Below are 19,559 nucleotides of genomic sequence, written 5' to 3'. Positions count from 1 at the left end.
AGTATAGTTATGCAGAGATCTAAATCTCAACTCGCTATTCCATGCTTTTCTCTGTGAATAGGTTTCATGGTTAACTGTGATCTAAACTATTACAAATTTGCAAATAAGAGAACACATGTTTCAATAGTACAAGGCTGATTTGGTGTAGGGTGATAATGGAAAATATTGTGAAATTTAGAGGAAATGCTAGATCTAGAACAAAATCAACTGGGTGACTTTACTCCAAGATTCTATTTCCATGGTGGAAGAACTTACTTTGGTGGATGCTCATCCAGATTTAGCACCTTCGTCTGAAACTGGAGGAGAATATTTTATTTCAACTCCAAATCAGACAGGAGATATGTAAGATGCACCGATCAAGCACATTACATTCTAAAAGAAATGCTAACTTTGATATCGGCTATGCTGAGTGATCATTCTTCCACATCACTGTTAACACACTACACGGATGCTCTAGTAGCTTGTAGTTGCAGTGCCACAATGGGATATCATTTCTGAGGTCTGGAATATCAACGAGGAATATTGTGGTACCTTAATGTTGCAGAGAGAATATTGAGAACCAAAATATTCAAAGGTCAATGGATAGATGGAAGGATAGATTTACTATTTTTAACTCCACAACTACGAACCTTGAAGATAACTATAGACATTTATACACAGCGCGAGTTTCTCCATAGGAGCGCCACACCCCCCACACTCCTGTGCAGAAACCTGGAAAAATAAAATGGTAATAAAAGGTTTTTATTACCATTTTAAAATCCTTTTATTACCATTTTATTTTTCCAGGTTTCTGTCGAACTGACAGGGCAGGATAGGGCCAATACGTCATTGCTGCTGATTGGGAGCAATGACGAGGGGCCCCTTCAGTATGAATTGCCCATGCCGGTTTGACCGGCTACCTTGCTACGGCCAAACTAACATGAGCAAGTCAAACTCTCCAACCCAGCTGTCCTAGACAGCTGGGTTGGAGAGCAGGCACAAGCCTCCAGTGCCTTTCGGAGTGCTGAGGCTGCCTGCTTCAGCCAATCCAGACTGCTTCACAGAATGAGATCAGCATCTGGGTTGGATGAGGCAGTTGACTGTGTGCCCTCAACCGATGCTCGGAGGAGTCTGGTGCCAGGGACTGGAGAGCAATGAGGGTGTGCTGCAGGATAAGGTAAGTAACTTTTATTTTTTGCTTCTCGGATGTTTATTTTAATGTGTTTTTGTGTTTTAATGTAGTTCTTTAAAGTATGTGTGTGTGTGTGTCTGTTAATGTATGTAGTGATAGCGCTCCACCGTATTTTTGTGTCACCAACCACCATTGTGTATATATATATATATGTTTTTATATATATATATATATATTATATATATATATCATCAAAGAAACACACCAGACTTGGAGAGCCACACGCCATGTGTCATATTTATTTTCTGCCAGGCAGCCCCACTGACAACCAACGCAAGTCCAGAGATTTCTTTCTGCCAGCATATCCTGACGCGTTTCTGGCGTCTTCGCGCCCTTGGTCACAGGTGTTGGCCGATGAGTATAAGCAGCATTGCGCACCTCAGTTATCCACTTGTTATAGTCCCGCCCAGGTGGGCGTGTCGGCATAGTGCAAACTGGGATTTGAAGTCTTTTAACAAGGTAAGTCTTTAAGTAAAAGCAGCCGCCATCACACCATCAAAATCGATACCACAGTGGGTTTCTGTACCTTGTAAAGGTTGCAGTAGGGCTGTTCTGACCCTGTGGCAGGAAACACAAAAAGCTCCATTTAGCGTCTGTAATCACCACGCTGGACCCACTCTTCAGCGGTGGGGCAGCTCCGCGACCCCGGTAGGCCGCAATTAATTCCATCAAAAAAACACACCAGACTTGGAGAGCCACACGCCATGTGTCATATTTATTTCCTGCCAGGCAGCCCCACTGACAACCAACACAAGTCCAGAGATTTCTTTCTGCCAGCATATCCGGACGCGTTTCGGGCGTCTTCGCGCCCTTGGTCACAGGTGTTGGCCGATGAGTGTAAGCAGCATTGCGCACCTCAGTTATCCACTTGTTATAGTCCCGCCCACCTGGGCGTGTCGGCATAGTGCAAACTGGGATTTGAAGTCTTTTAACAAGGTAAGTCTTTAAGTAAAAGCAGCCGCCATCACACCATCAAAATCGATACCACAGTGGGTTTCTGTACCTTGTAAAGGTTGCAGTAGGGCTGTTCTGACCCTGTGGCAGGAAACACAAAAGGCTCCATTTAGCATCTGTAATCACCACGCTGGACCCGCTCTTCAGCGGTGGGGCAGCTCCGCGACCCCGGTAGGCCGCAATTAATTCCATCAAAAAAACACACCAGACTTGGAGAGCCACACGCCATGTGTCATATTTATTTCCTGCCAGGCAACCCCACTGACAACCAACGCAAGTCCAGAGATTTCTTTCTGCCAGCATATCCTGACGCGTTTGGGCGTCTTCGCGCCCTTGGTCACAGGTGTTGGCCTCTGAGTGTAAGCAGCATTGCGCACCTCAGTTATCCACTTGTTATAGTCCCGCCCACCTGGGCGTGTCGGCATAGTGCAAACTGGGATTTGAAGTCTTTTAACAAGGTAAGTCTTTAAGTAAAAGCAGCCCTTTGTAACCAAAATCCATACTTGTGGTATGTGGGTAGTACAACTTTCCTACTAAAAAAGAGAATACTAAAACATTTTTGAGCCATTAAAAAGTGTGAAATGTTTTGGTTAACAGTATACACAAACCATAGAGATAAATATAAACTGTTTTCCACCTCTGAAACCCCCTTTATCACTGATTTGAATACTAAGATTCCTGGAGGTTTGTATAAATATGAGGAATTTGTGGTACATCTATAATCAAGAACAGCATCTCCTGGGCCAGGCATGTATTTAGAACACGTGACTTGGGTCCATATTTGTTGTGCAATGGATTATGGTCTATCTATCTATCTATCTATCTACATATATATATATATATTATTGCTATATATTTTTTTCATGGTCCATTATTAAGGTTTTTGAAGAGAGGATGCATGTGCAGTTATCATTAAGCCTATTTTTTCACTCATATTGTGTATTTTCCACATTTTTGCATGTGATCCCATAGATACAATATTGATAATGTCTCAATGGGTAAATATATGTGTTGAGACCATATCTTTCCTAACATTATAAATAATAGCTTTCATATATGTATATTTTTTGCCCACTTGGGGAGGTGGGGTGATATAAGCTTTAGGTGGTGTCAACCCATTATCCTTTTGATATCAGATCTATGATTATTTGAAATTGCTCACTTGAGCAGGAAAATTACGTTTATGATCCTCTTTAATGGAGTATTTAATTGATTTGAATTTCTTTTTTCTGCCTCATTATACGTGGGATCATTGAAAATGGGAATTATGACAAGATGCATAGAAAATGAGCTGCTATGTAAAGCGTGGAAATTAAATAATTGTAGGTATTCACATTGATTGACGGATTATGATGTTTTCAAATTGTATGATAGAGGATGTGCTTTGGACTGATTTGTTTGGCCATGTTGCATACATATGGATTCTTTTAAGATGCTGCGTTATACGAGTGGGTCCATAAATATTAATTGTTATCCAGGAAACCATAGAATTGCGAATAGATTTTTCATATGGGAAATAGGATTGTATATTTGTTTCAAAAATGAGGAGCAATTGATGTCATTTTTTGGCTCGATGTGACTATATAGTTTTAAAAAAATGTTTTTTCACTTGATTGGTTTGCAATAGCTAGTCTTGATGGGGGATTGGACCTACACTTAAGAAAGGCTGAATATCAGAAACATGTGTCGCTGAGATCAAAATAAACACTGTATTTCACTGCGAGGAGTGCTTTATATATAGATATATATATATATGTTCTGCTCGGTGGGGAAGTGTCCAAGAAATGAGCTGCACTCGAGCGTAGGAAGCATACCCCATTGCTTTAATCGGTGCAGGCAACACAATCACTGGTTATTTAAAAGCATCTGACCACCTGACGCGTTTCGATTAACATCTTATTGTTAGAACCGGCGGTCTCTAGTTGGCAGAGGTATACACTTCTGACAAATAGGGGCCAACCAACTCTAGTCAGGGAAAGGGGATTACACACTCAGATAACCCCTGCTACCCCCTTGGTAGCTTGGCAGAGCAGACAGGCTTATCTCAGAGGCAGTGTGTTAAGCATTTATGACCACATACAGTAATAAAGTGAATACACTACAGATGGACACGACACAGAAGTTATTATAAAAATAGTATTTTTATATAAGGCTTAGCACAAGACCAAATAACGACAAAAATATACCACAGTCTTAATAAATACTCTTTGGAAGGAAAAATAATAGTTCAAGTAAGGTTTCTTCTTGGCAAATAGTTCTTTAGCAAAGTATTCTTCTGAGCACAGTTCTTTGGCAACAATGTAACCCCCACAGGAGTCACACGACGTCGAGTCTACAAGATTCCCAAGGTTCGGCGTCGACCGCGGGGAGCGCTACGTCGAGCCTGGAGTCGCAACAGACCCCACAAGTACAGTACCTTGAGAAACGAAGAAAACGACGATCCACGGCGTCGAGATGTCGGCGTCGAGGTCGGCGTCGATCGTGCCTCGGAGTCGGGTCAATCCGCAGCGGCGTCGAGGGATGTCGGGCCGGAGCAGCGCTCACGGCGTCGTGGAGGGCGTCGAGTCGATGCGATCAGCAGCGGCGTCGGGACGGGGTCGCTTGGAGGTAGAGCCGATACTCACTCCTCACTGGCGTCGATACCGGCGTCGAGACGGGGTCACTTGGAGCCGGGGCCGATACCCACTGCTCACTGGCGTTGCTGCTGGCGTCGATCGGGCCCGGCGGCGTCGAGACTGCAGATTTTCCCTTGTGTACTGGAAACAACACTTTCCAGCAATTCAGCAAATGGTGAAGTCCTTTGGCCCTGTGACTTCAGCAGGAGACTGGCACTCTTCCAGTCCTTGGAGATTTCCTAGCAAGTGTTCAGAGAGTACACACCAAGTTCCTCTCTCCTTGTTCCTTGGCAAAAATAAAGAAGCGGCTTTCAGGTTCCTCCACAGCAAAACAGCACTCTGGCAGAAAGGGGAGGCAAGTCCTTAGATCAGCAGGCTTCTTGTCCTTGGTACAGGTTTCCTTGTCAGAAGTGATCTGAGTTCTTGGTTCAGGGGTCCTTCTCTTATACCCCTTTTTCCCTTTGTTCCCTTTGTCCAAGCAGGGAAATTCCCACCATCTCAGGTTTGTTGTGGGTGTTGCCAGGCAGAGGCACCTGGCCTATTCACTGAGCAGGGCAGGGTCCTCAGCCGCCCAGCAGGAGGCGGAGCCAGTATTGTCACTGGCAGGAGCAGGGCTATCAGTCGCCCAGCAGGAGGCGGAGCCAGTATTGTGTCAGGCAGGGCAGGCTACTCTTCCCTCACTCTACGTGTAAACGCCCCATTCACCCCACACTGACTCACTCAGACCTCTGGAGCCACTCAGCCCCTGACACACACACCAAACCAGCAGAGACCGGTAGATAGTTGGACAAGAAAATAGCCACTTTCTAAAAGTGCTATTTTCAAACATAGAATTTAAAAACCATCCATCCTAAAGGGTGTGTTATTAAATTCTGAGTTCAGGGATACTAAACTCGACTTGCTACCATGCTCCCTGAGTCAGATAGATTATAATGGAGTTAATAATCAGTCTGCCCAGTCTGGCCTATTGGAGGCAGGTAGCCCTTCAATAGTGAAAAACGAAAATGGCTGTAATTCACTATTAGGTCATGCCACACACATCAGGGCATGACCTACCTTTTACCAACAATGCACCCTGCCCTAGGGCCTACCATAGAGGTGTCTGAAATGTGGCAAAGGGAAGGTTTAGAGACTGGTAAGTAGGTTTCCTTACCAAGTCGACATGGCAGTCAGGGACTGCACGCAGGCGCCGCGGTGGCAGGCCTGAGACCCATTTTGCACGCTGCTTCTGTGGGTGGCACAACCAGTGCTGCAAGCCCACCAGCAGCAGTTAACTTACACGCCCTTGGCACACGCAGTGCACTAGACTAGGGTCTGAACAGTAAGTCAACCAAGCCAATCATGGTAACACCAATCAATATAACAATTTAACATAGGGAGCACTTGCACTGTGGCACTGATCAGCAGTGGCACAGTGCCCAAAGCAATAAACCAGCAAAAACATCGTAAACAGAGGAGGCAAACAGAAAAAAATGGAGGAGAGACTCATGCCAATGATGCCAGGTCTAACACGTGTCCCCTCCAGCTGAAATGTGGGGAGAACTACCCTTCACCCAGGGAGTCCTCATCACTAAGGCGGAAAAATCTGGACAGACCATCAGCATTGGCGTGATCTGTACCAGGGCGGTGTTCCACCGTAAAGTCCATCCCCTGTAGGGAAATGGACCACCTCAACAGCTTTGGGTTCTCACCCCTCATCTGCATTAACCATCTGAGGGGCCTGTGGTCTGTCTGAACCCGGAAGTGAGTCCCAAACAGGTAGGGTCTTAGCTTCTTCAGCGCCCAGACCACAGCAAATGCCTCACGCTCTATCGCACTCCACCTTTGTTCCCTGGGAAGTAACCTCCGGCTGATGAACGCTACAGGTAAGTCTCGGCCCTCCTCATTCATCTGTGCTAGAACAGCCCCCACACCATGCTCTGAAGCGTCCGTCTGGACAATGAATTCTTTTGAAAAGTCGGGTGCCTGGAGGACCGGTGCTGTACACATTGCAGTTTTCAGGGTGTCAAAGGCTTTCTGACAGGAGTCAGTCCAGATCACAAGTCTCGGCTGCTTCCTGGAAGTCAGCGAGGTCAAGGGGTGCACAATGTTGCCATACCCCTTGACAAACCTCCTGTAGTAACCCGTGAGACCCAAGAAGGCTCTCACCTGAGTCTGGGTTTTGGGCGGTTCCCAAGCCAGGATGGTATCTATCTTGGGTTGCAGGGGGGCCACCTTGCCGCTCCCTACTTGGTGCCCCAAGTACACCACTGAACCCTGCCCAATCTGGCACTTACTAGCCTTGATTGTGAGGCCTGCTCTGCGCAGGGCCAACAGCACTTCCTGGAGGTGGCGCAAGTGTTCCTCCCAGCTGGCGCTGAACACTGCTATATCGTCCAGGTAGGCGGCGCTGAAATCTTCCAGCCCGGCCAATACCTGGTTAACCAACCTCTGGAATGTGGCAGGGGCATTCTTCATCCCAAAGGGCATCACACGGAACTGGTAGTGCCCATCTGGTGTGGAGAATGCAGACCTCTCTTTTGCCCCATCAGTCAAGGCGATCTGCCAGTACCCAGACGTTAGATCAAACGTACTAAGGTACCGGGCAGCCCCCAACCGATCGATGAGCTCATCAGCTCTGGGGATGGGGTGCGCGTCAGTCTTGGTGACCGAATTGAGTCCTCGGTAATCCACACAGAACCGAAGTTCTGGTGAAGCACCAGGTGCTGCAGCCTTTGGGACCAAGACCACTGGGCTGGCCCAAGGACTGCTAGAGGACTCAACCACCCCTAAGGCAAACATCTTGGAGACCTCCTCCTTGATGTATGCTCTGACCTTGTCAGTCACCCTGTAGGCCTTGTGCCTCACAGGAGTGCTGTCCCCGGTGTCCACATCATGGACACACCACTGAGTGACACCAGGGATTAAGGAGAACAGATCAGGGAATTGTACCAACAGATGGCGACAATCTTGCTGCTGCTCAGGGGTCAGTGTGTCAGAGAGGACAACACCATCCACTGACCCATCTTTTTCTTTTGCACACAGGAGGTCAGGAAGAGGCTCACTCTCCTCCTCCATCCCAGCATCTGTGGCAAGGAGCATGCCCACTTCGGACCTTTCTAAGTGGGGCTTTAACCGGTTGACATGCAGGACCCTTAAGGGGTTCCTGGGAGATTTCAAGTCCACCAAGTAGGTGACATCGCTCTTCTTCTCCACAACCTCAAATGGTCCAGTCCACCTGTCCTTGAGCGCACAAGGTTCCACAGGGGCCATGACCCAAACTTTCTGACCAGGTTGAAGCTCAACCAGAGTGGCATTCTGATCGTACCACCGCTTCATCTCTTCCTGGCTGGCCTCCAGATTTGCCTGAGCAAGATCTCTGAAGCGCCGAGTCTGGTTCCTAAAGGCCAGCATGTAACTATATACATCCTGGGGAGGTTTCCTGGGAGATTGCTCCCAGCCTTCTTTGACCAGACTCAAAGGTCCTCTTACCGGGTGACCATACAGGAGCTCAAAGGGGCTGAACCCTAGAGACTTCTGTGGCACCTCACGGTAAGCAAACAGCAGGCATGGCAAGAGGACGTCCCATTTACGCCTCATTGGTTCTTCAAGACCCATGATCATGCCTTTTAGGGTCCGGTTGAATCTCTCAACCAGCCCATTACCTTGAGGGTGGTAAGGAGTGGTAAACTTGTAGGTTACCCCACACTCCTTCCACAGAGACTTCATATAATTCGAAATGAAGTTGGTGCCCCGGTCTGACACCACCTCTCTGGGGAACCCCATGCGGGAGAAAACACCCATCAGTGCCCGTCCCACCACGGGGGCCGTCACTGTTCGGAGAGGGATGGCTTCCGGGTACCGGGTGGCATGGTCCACCAAGACCAGGATAAACCTGTTGCCCATGGCTGTCTTGGGGTCCAGTGGCCCCACAATGTCAATTCCCACTCGCTCAAAGGGGGTACTGATGACGGGAAAAGGTTGGAGGGGAGCCTTCTGCTTCCGCCCACTTTTCCCACTTGCCTGGCAAGTTTGACAGGTTCTACAATGGATATCTGAATCCCTTCTCATCTGAGGCCAATAAAAATGGGTGACAAGCCTGTCATAGGTCTTGTCCTGCCCCAGATGTCCAGCTAACGGAACGTCATGAGCCAACCCCAGTAGGAAGGCTCTGAAGCGCTGGGGTACCACCAGCACACGGGCTGACCCAGGTTCAGCAGCCTTAGGCTCGCTATACAGGAGGTCGTTCTCCCAGTAGACCCAATGTGATCCTGACTGATCACCTGTCGTTTGGGCTGAGGCCTGCTGCCTCATACCCACAAGAGAAGGGCACACTTTCTGTTCAGCACAAAATTCCTCCCTGGAGGGACCACCATCCTGCTGCCAATGGGTCAGCTCGGGCAGGTCTCCCAGTTCGGCCACTTGTTCTCCTGTCGGTTCCAGGGCATCCCCCTCAGGGCCTGCTCCCTCCTGGACCGCGGGAACGATGGGGGACGGTTTCCCGCGCCCCCTGCCTCTTCTCTTCACGGTTGGGACCTGGGCCATACTTTCAGGCTCCAGGGCCCCATCAACACCCTTACTGACTGACATGGACCGGGTGGTCGCACACACCCACTCAGGCAGACCCAACATTTCCAGATGCGCTTTTCTCTCCACCTTAGCCCAAGGGGAGTCCTCCAAATCATTGCCCAAGAGACAATCAACAGGCATGGCGGGCCTCACAGCAACCTGAAGAGTACCTGAGACCCCCCCCCACTCAAAAGGAACTTGAGCTACCTCACACTTACTCTGTGAGTTGTCAGCAGCTACAACGGGGTAGAATGCATGAGGGACCACCTGCTCTCTGGACACCAAGTGACACTTGACAGCTGTCACACTCGCTCCGGTGTCTCTGAGAGCTTCCACCCTATGGCCATTAATGGTCACCCACTGCCTATATTTCTTAGTGTTACTAGGCAGAGGGGTTGGAGGGACCATTTCCACGTCTCCTAAAGAGACCAGGGACATTTCTGCGGGACCCCACCCACCGGGGGCACCCATCTCCTCCCCTCCCAGGGCTACACTCGCTACCTGACGAGGGGGTGCACGCGGCGGTGCATTCGAATCCTTCATGGGACACTGGGGATCATAATAACGGTGTCCCACCTGCTTACAGGCATAGCAGGTCATGGGGCCCCTGTGAACAGGTTTACCTGTCGGGGCCTCTGGCTTCTTTACAGGGGGAGGCTGGGAACCCTTCCCTTGGTTCCCTTGGGGACTACTTTGGGGCCCTTTCTGAAACTCCCTCTGTTTACCCCTGTCCCCCCCACTCTTCTGCTGGGGACCCTGCCCACCTTTGGCTGAGTCTCCCACTGGACCCTTGTGGACCCTGGTACTGACCCAGCGGTCCGCCTCCTCAGCAAGTTTTCTAGGGTTAGATAGCTTGCTGTCAACAAGGTGCTGGCGTAGCTCTGGAAAACAGTTATTAGACAAGTGCTCCCAAGCAAACAAATCATAAAGAGCATCATAACTATCAACCTTGCTACCCTTTATCCAACCATCCATGGTTCTGCAGAAAAAAGACACATATTCAACCCACGTAGTACCAGGCAACTTCTTACATTCTCTAAAGGTTTGTCTGTACTTTTCTGGGGTTAAGCCATATCTCAGCATTAAAGCATCTTTCATATGAGTATAAGACATCCTATCCTCAGCAGGAAGGCTCAACAAGGTATCTCTCCCCTCGTTTGTAAAGCGGCTCCACAACCCCGTTCCCCAATCCTTCTCAGGGACCCGGTGGGCCAACAATGCTAACTCATACGCTTTAAACCATTGGCTAATATCTTCATTCTTACTGTAATCTTTGATCACATCCTTAGGAAAATAAAACCTACTTTCTGCAGGCACGGATGGAGTGCTGCCACCAGAGGGATTCAACTCTAAACTCTTAGTTTTAAGCTCCATCTCCCTCACCATCTTCTCACGTTCAAACGCTAATTTTTCTCTCTCAAAATCTAATCTTTTGCTCTCCATTTCAGCTTCTCTCTTGCTTCTCGCATTCTCTAATTCCAACTGCCCTCCTAATTTAAGTTTCGCCATTTCCAACTGGTACCCCCTCTCCTTCTCCCTGTCTTCTAATTCTTCGGGGGAAAGGCTCCTAGAGGACGCACTACTGCCTGGAGATGACACTGGCCCACCTGTGGGCTCTTCCTCTTCCTCTTCCTCTTCCTCTTCCGGTACCACCACCGGATCAGAGGGATTTCTGGCCTCTAACCAGGCCTTCAGCGCTTTGAGGAAGCCCTCTTTCTTGGAGACACCTGTGGTAGGAACTTTAAACTGCTTGCAAAATCCTTTTAGATCTTTTAGCGTGTAGGAATCTATCTTCTCCTTATCGAATTCCCCCACAACATTCTCCACAGGTGTAGCAGCTCCGGCATTCTCCATGGTCAAAACTGGCAGTGTTTAAGAAAATAAGCTCCAGGAAAGCGGAGAACAAAAATAGGCAATCCTACCAAACAGACTGTGGCTGCGTTATGGTCTGCTTTCACTATGTAGCGTACACTAATCACTGCACATGAGTCATAAATGCAAAGTTCAATCCTCACCGCTGACCACCAATGTTAGAACCGGCGGTCTCTAGTTGGCAGAGGTATACACTTCTGACAAATAGGGACCAACCAACTCTAGTCAGGGAAAGGGGATTACACACTCAGATAACCCCTGCTACCCCCTTGGTAGCTTGGCAGAGCAGACAGGCTTATCTCAGAGGCAGTGTGTTAAGCATTTATGACCACATACAGTAATAAAGTGAATACACTACAGATGGACACGACACAGAAGTTATTATAAAAATAGTATTTTTATATAAGGCTTAGCACAAGACCAAATAACGACAAAAATATATCACAGTCTTAATAAATACTCTTTGGAAGGAAAAATAATAGTTCAAGTAAGGTTTCTTCTTGGCAAATAGTTCTTTAGCAAAGTATTCTTCTGAGCACAGTTCTTTGGCAACAATGTAACCCCCACAGGAGTCACACGACGTCGAGTCTACAAGATTCCCAAGGTTCGGCGTCGACCGCGGGGAGCGCTACGTCGAGCCTGGAGTCGCAACAGACCCCACAAGTACAGTACCTTGAGAAACGAAGAAAACGACGATCCACGGCGTCGAGATGTCGGCGTCGAGGTCGGCGTCGATCGTGCCTCGGAGTCGGGTCAATCCGCAGCGGCGTCGAGGGATGTCGGGCCGGAGCAGCGCTCACGGCGTCGTGGAGGGCGTCGAGTCGATGCGATCAGCAGCGGCGTCGGGACGGGGTCGCTTGGAGGTAGAGCCGATACTCACTCCTCACTGGCGTCGATACCGGCGTCGAGACGGGGTCACTTGGAGCCGGGGCCGATACCCACTGCTCACTGGCGTTGCTGCTGGCGTCGATCGGGCCCGGCGGCGTCGAGACTGCAGATTTTCCCTTGTGTACTGGAAACAACACTTTCCAGCAATTCAGCAAATGGTGAAGTCCTTTGGCCCTGTGACTTCAGCAGGAGACTGGCACTCTTCCAGTCCTTGGAGATTTCCTAGCAAGTGTTCAGAGAGTACACACCAAGTTCCTCTCTCCTTGTTCCTTGGCAAAAATAAAGAAGCGGCTTTCAGGTTCCTCCACAGCAAAACAGCACTCTGGCAGAAAGGGGAGGCAAGTCCTTAGATCAGCAGGCTTCTTGTCCTTGGTACAGGTTTCCTTGTCAGAAGTGATCTGAGTTCTTGGTTCAGGGGTCCTTCTCTTATACCCCTTTTTCCCTTTGTTCCCTTTGTCCAAGCAGGGAAATTCCCACCATCTCAGGTTTGTTGTGGGTGTTGCCAGGCAGAGGCACCTGGCCTATTCACTGAGCAGGGCAGGGTCCTCAGCCGCCCAGCAGGAGGCGGAGCCAGTATTGTCACTGGCAGGAGCAGGGCTATCAGTCGCCCAGCAGGAGGCGGAGCCAGTATTGTGTCAGGCAGGGCAGGCTACTCTTCCCTCACTCTACGTGTAAACGCCCCAATCACCCCACACTGACTCACTCAGACCTCTGGAGCCACTCAGCCCCTGACACACACACCAAACCAGCAGAGACCGGTAGATAGTTGGACAAGAAAATAGCCACTTTCTAAAAGTGCTATTTTCAAACATAGAATTTAAAAACCATCCATCCTAAAGGGTGTGTTATTAAATTCTGAGTTCAGGGATACTAAACTCGACTTGCTACCATGCTCCCTGAGTCAGATAGATTATAATGGAGTTAATAATCAGTCTGCCCAGTCTGGCCTATTGGAGGCAGGTAGCCCTTCAATAGTGAAAAACGAAAATGGCTGTAATTCACTATTAGGTCATGCCACACACATCAGGGCATGACCTACCTTTTACCAACAATGCACCCTGCCCTAGGGCCTACCATAGAGGTGTCTGAAATGTGGCAAAGGGAAGGTTTAGAGACTGGTAAGTAGGTTTCCTTACCAAGTCGACATGGCAGTCAGGGACTGCACGCAGGCGCCGCGGTGGCAGGCCTGAGACCCATTTTGCACGCTGCTTCTGTGGGTGGCACAACCAGTGCTGCAAGCCCACCAGCAGCAGTTAACTTACACGCCCTTGGCACACGCAGTGCACTAGACTAGGGTCTGAACAGTAAGTCAACCAAGCCAATCATGGTAACACCAATCAATATAACAATTTAACATAGGGAGCACTTGCACTGTGGCACTGATCAGCAGTGGCACAGTGCCCAAAGCAATAAACCAGCAAAAACATCGTAAACAGAGGAGGCAAACAGAAAAAAATGGAGGAGAGACTCATGCCAATGATGCCAGGTCTAACACTTATTAATAGGCTTAGAGAGTCAGAAGGGAGCATTTTTGCAATTTTGCAAGCACCAGTTGTGGGGTGTAGGTGAGGATTTGAGTCAGCAGAAATCCCTGGGGCTCATGAACAGCATTCATTAAGGGCGCATCCATTCAGGATTGAAAGAGGACTCTGTTTCCCACAAGGCAGCGTGTGCAACCCATATGTGCAACGATATCGCCGAACTATGAGAAACTGAAAGAGGACTTACCATGCTACCTTCTGACTCTCTAAGCCTATGAATAAGATGTTAATCGAAACGCGTCAGGTGGTCAGATGCTTTTAAATTACCAGTGATTGTGTTGCCTGCACCGATTAAAGCAATGGGGCATGCTTCCTACGCTCGAGTGCAGCTCATTTCTTGGACACTTCCCCACCGAGCAGAACATATATATATATATATATATATATATATATATATATATATATATATATATATAGATATATATATGAGGGACACAACACATTTCCTAACTATCATTGATGGGATCCATTGGGAACCTAATTATATCTTGGTTACCCTTGATGTGTGTAGTTTATACACGTGCATTCATCATGAGTTTGGCTTACAAGCTGTCAGACATTATTTGAAAACCCGTTCCATCTCTCTAAGGTCACACTCTGAAATGATTTTGGCTATGATTCTGTTTGAATGATTTCTTTATGTTTGATGATGTCATCTACCGTCAGTCACAGGGCACAGCGATGGGGACCTGCTTCGCCCCCAGCTATGCCAACTTGATGATGGGCTGGTGGGAGGAGGAGGTGGTCTCACAAATTCCAGAATTCGACCACAGTGCCTTGTGGTTCCGGTTCATTGATGACATCTTCATCATATGGAATGGTGACATTGATTCAGTTAATATGTTTGTCACAAAACTCAATGTCAACCAATTTAATAATGCTTTGACTGAACATATAAGTAAAACTAGAATAGAATTCTTGGATGTTTTGAGAGAAATTGCTGACAACACCATGCAGACACAACTGTTCCGGAAGACAACTGCAGGGAACAGTATTCTGAATGCCGCGAGTGCTCACCCCCGGAACGGATATATAGTATCCCTTATGGTGAACTACTACGCGCAAAGCGCAATTGTAGTTCAGAGAGTAGTTATTTGAAAGAGAAAGAAACAATGTCCCAACATTTCAAAGAAAGAGGATACAGTGTTAAAACTATATCAGAGGCGTGTAATAGAGTGGAGTCAGTAACTCGCACACAATTGCTACATTCAACAAATCGCCAAACCAGTGCTGATAAGCTGAGATTTATTACCACCTATTCGGGATAAGCTCAAGATATTCGCCAAATACTTAAAAAACACAGGTATATCTTGCTAACTGATGTTAACCTTCGAAAACACCTCAATAGCTGCCCGCAAATCACGTTTCAGAGAAGCAAATCACTCAGAGATGAATTGAGTCCTAATTATGTGACTTGGAAGGGTGATAAAATCGGTACTAGCCAACCAGGTTTTTAATGTTGCAAGAAATGTAAGGTGTGCATCAATAGCAGTGACTGTATGACACTCGTCATAGCAAGTAGGGAGAGGGAATTTGTGATCAAGAAAACCCTCACGTGCAACCCTATGTATTGCATTTATGCATTGATCTGCCCTTGCAACAAAGCCTATATAGGCAGCACGATTCACTGTGCAAAAAAACGTGTACTAGAGCATGTCAGAGCGATACGTCATAACAACAGACAGTATCCAGTTGCTCGACCTTTTTTTGACCATCATCTTTAAGAATGGTGGTGATTGATGCTGTTATGTTATGTTATGTTATGTTACCTGTTTTGTAGAGCGCAAACAGCTGCCCCAGCGACGGGCGTCCCGGCGCTAGAACCGTAACACAATCAGCTGGCAACGAAAGAGGGACCTACGGGGAGGGAAAGAGATGGGTTTTGATCGATCTGCGGAAAGCTAGCAGATTATCCATGCAACGGATGTGGAGAGGGAGGGAGTTCCACAACTTGGCCCCCAGTAGTTTGAAAGAGCGCCCTCCGATGCGACAGAACTTCGTATGGGGTATCAAGGCTAGATGTTGCCCCATCGACCGGAGATTCCGTTTGGGATTATAGGGGGTCAGCAATGAATGGAGGAGCTCTGGACCTTCGATCTTCAAGATTTTAAAGGCAAATATGAGGGCTTTGAACTGGATGCGGGCTTTCATGGGCAGCCAATGTAATCTGTAAATGGTCGCTCTCACTGAGCACCTTCTTGGAAGACCTACTATAGCTCTTGCCGCCGAATTCTGGATTCGTTGGAATCTTTTTATCTCAGCTTTGTTTGCTCCTAGCAGCAGGACACTCGCGTAGTCCAGTCTGGACAAGATGGTAGATTGTACGATGAGTTGTCGTGTCTTGGAGTCGAAGTAGCCTAAGATGGGGTAGAGACTTCTCAGTAGGCCAATGCAAGTTGCGGCAACTTTTTTGGTGTGCGACTGGAAGCTAAGGGTCGAGTCCAGCCATACTCCTAGATTTTTTACTAAATGTTTTGGAGGGGGTGCTGGGCCCAGCGATTGGGGCCACCAGAGATCGTTCCAGTTGTTGCTGTTTTTCCCCATTATCAGCACCTCGGTTTTGCCACCGTTAAGTTGGAGGCAGTTTGCTGTCATCCATTTGGCGACAGCAGTCAGTCCATCCCTGAAGTTGGTGGCATCAGGAGAGGGGGCCTCACTAAGGCTGATGACCAACTGAGTGTCGTCAGCATACGACACCATTGTGAGGCCCCATGTCTTAGCAACCTCCGCCAAGGGTTGCATATATAGGTTAAACAGGGAGGGACTGAGAGCAGAGCCCTGTGGGACTCCTTGTCCTATATCTTGGGGTTGAGAGATAAACGGAGGGGCAGATACCCTGAATGATCTGTTGGTTAAAAATGAGCGAAACCATTGAAGCATCGAGTCTACGATTCCTATATTTTCCAAGCGTTTTAGTAGAATGGCATGGGAGACCGTATCAAAGGCCGCGCTGAGATCAAGCAGTATCAGCGCGGCACTTTTGCCGGTGTCCATAATTTCCCGTAAGCTTTCCGTGGAGGTGAGGAGCGCGGATTCCGTACTATGGCCCGGCCTGAACCCGTGCTGAGAGGGGTCCAGGATGTTATTTTTCGCCATATACTTACTGAGTATTTTATTCGCGTGCGCTTCCGCTAGTTTAGCGACCCATGGTAACAGTGAGACCGGCCGGTAATTCTCTGGTTTAGAGGGGTCTAGGGAGGGTTTTTGTATAATCTGAGTTACCCAGGCCTGTTTCCAGCAGGTGGGTACCGTGGCCGTAGCAAATGAGAGATTAAGGATTACGGTTAAGGATGGGAGGAAGAATTCCAAGGCTCCTAGAAAGTGAATTGGTCTCATCGGGTCTGTGGGTGCACCCGATTTCACCTTCCTACAGAGTTTGGTGAGTTCTTCACCGGAGATAGCGGGTAGGCATGTGAGCCTGACGTCTCCGAAGGTGGTGTTGGGGGGGATGATGTCCTCTGGACTGTCCTGGGTGAAGGTGTTGTATATTTTCTTCACTTTATCCATGAAGAAGGTAGCTAGGTCTTCACATTGTTGCGTGGAGGTGATGTGAGCAGCCGGCTTGCCCCCGTTTTGTAATTTTTGCACGATTTGGAAAATAGTTTTCGTGGGGTTTGAGCTGGCTTTTATTTCAGAAGCGTAGAAGGCAGCACGGGCTGTCCGAATTGCCTTGTGGTATGATTTCAGAGTAGCCAAGTATGCGATTTTGTCCTCCTGCTTATATTCCTTCCTCCATTGCCGTTCCGTTTTTTTGCAGGCTTTCCTCATTATTTTGAGGTTCTCGTCATACCAGGGGTTGGAAGGAGTATTTCGCCCTTTAGTCCACTTGGCTGGTATGATAGCGTCCAGTCCCTTGGTGATCCAGTCCTGGAAAGACGCATACGATTTTTCTATGTCGTTTATGTTCTCCAGGGTAGGTCGCCCTAGGCTGGCCGCAAGGTCACATTGTTGGAGTTTGTGCCAAGGTCGCTTTAGACAGGAGGTGGGTGATTTTTTTACAGGAGGGGAGTTATTCGGAATGGAGAGGGTTACTAGCGAGTGATCAGTCCAGGCCATGGGTTTAGGATCGTCAGCTCTGGCCTCGGGAATGTTAGTGAATACCGGATCAAGCAAGTGTCCCGCTACATGTGTGGGGGATTTGACGAGCTGGGTTAGTTGCAAGGCAGCTAGGTCCGCTACAAAGTTGCTAATTTTAGCATCCGACATAAGTCTAAGTGGAGATTGAGATCTCCTAGAATCGTGAAGTTAGCCGAGCCAGTGATCAAGGCATGCGTTACTTCAATAAGCTCTTCCGTGAAGTTAGTAGAGGGCCCCGGAGGTCTATAGATAAAAAGGCCCGAGAAAGTGCAATGGGGGCTCGTGGAAATTTTGAAGCGGGCGCATTCGCAGTCCGCAATACTTTCATTTTGAAATGAGCAGGTAAAGGGGGATCTATAGATGGCTGCAATGCCACCTCCTCTTGAGTCTCTATTGATGCACGTCATAGAGAATCCGTCCGGTATTGCTAGATTGGGAATGCTAGTGAGGTCGTCTTTAAGCCATGTTTCACTTAGAAACATTATATCTGGGTTCTCGTCCATTAGGAGCGTTCTTACCTCTGCATGGTGTTTAACCAGAGATCTGACGTTCAACTGCATGATGGTAAGTGATGTTTCGTTCCTTTTAATCTCTTTATGGCCTATAAGGCGTGGTTCCGGTATGGCCAGATTACAGTGCTTGCAGTGAAGGGCGGTTCGACCAATGCAACCTTCTGTATTGTTGCATCTAGGGCCGGTGTTGAGCGACCGCAGTATGTTACTGTCATAAACGAATTTTTGGGCAGGGGGTCTGGCGAGAGGCGAGGACTTGGCGAGGACGGGCGAAGACGGGCTTGCCTTGGGCGCGCCTTCGGCGCGCTGACGGCGCGCCCGCTGCGCCCGTCCCCTGCGCGTCCGGTGATTGCACATACTTAAAAGAGGGAGAGGGGGCGAGTGGGCGTGGCCTAGAGGTAGGTGTGGCCTCTACTCCTCGCCGTCAATGGCGGCAAAACATTTGTTTTATTGTTGATCGTTGCAGCGAAGGAGTCGCTGTTTAAGCGTATCTCTAGCCCGCTATGGAGGTGGCAGACGGGTGAGTGCGCGTTTTAAAAGATCAGATATATTTCAGTAAGTGACACAAGAAAAAGGAATTTTTTTTTAAAAAGTCCGTCGTCTCCCGGCTTCCGCCTCAGGAGATTGCAGGGTTCTGGCAAGGTAGCGCTAGTGACAGCGTTTTATATTGTGGCGGGTGGGCGTGGCCTAGAGGTAGGCGTGGCCTCTACTCCTCGCCGTCAATGGCGGCAAAACATTTGTTTTATTGTGGATCGTTGCAGCGAAGGAGTCGCTGTTTAAGCGTATCTCTAGCCCGCTATGGAGGTGGCAGACGGGTGAGTGCGCGTTTTAAAAGAACAGATATATTTCAGTAAGTGACACAAGAAAAATGCAAATTTTTTTAAAAAGTCCGTCGTCTCCCGGCTTCCGCCTCAGGAGATTGCAGGGTTCAGTCAATGTCAATGTAAGGGGTGGGAACAGACAACTTGTATTACGCCAGTTAGAGTCAAGATACATTATTGACCTGGAAACTATGACTCCCTTAGGATTAAATTCGAGTGAGGAGTTAGCGATACATCTACGATATTAAGATGCAGGAACTTTATATGTAAAATACAACTTCCAGTTTGTAAATAAGTTTTTCTAAAACGTCTTGCTGAAATTGTCCACTTTATTAAACAGTTTTTATAACACCACTAATTCACTTTATGTTATTTTTCACATTTTAGGTGGGGTGCACTACTTTAATTCAGGCCATGTATTCGTACAGCAATTTTGGAATCCATCACCCACTGTGACGGAATTGTTTACTGCACATATCTAATGATGTAAATATGAGATATCATAATTCTTTGCCCACTGGGGCAGAATTGTTTATTACTGGACTTTTGGTTGGCTTATT

The 19,559-nt window shown here is 48.0% G+C and overlaps 1 protein-coding gene across 1 annotated transcript in view; it reads right to left on the bottom strand.

Moving 5' to 3' along the window:
• GRK3 (G protein-coupled receptor kinase 3) overlaps positions 1 to 19,559 on the bottom strand; it is a 1,147,860-nt gene that overhangs the window by 143,591 nt on the left and 984,710 nt on the right. The gene's annotated exons all lie outside the window — the stretch shown is intronic.

This window comes from Triturus cristatus, chromosome 11 (assembly GCF_964204655.1).
Source record: "Triturus cristatus chromosome 11, aTriCri1.1, whole genome shotgun sequence".
NCBI lineage: Eukaryota > Metazoa > Chordata > Amphibia > Caudata > Salamandridae > Triturus > Triturus cristatus.
The sequence above is the reverse complement of the archived record's forward strand: the minus strand, read 5'-3'. Positions and strand labels throughout refer to the sequence as shown.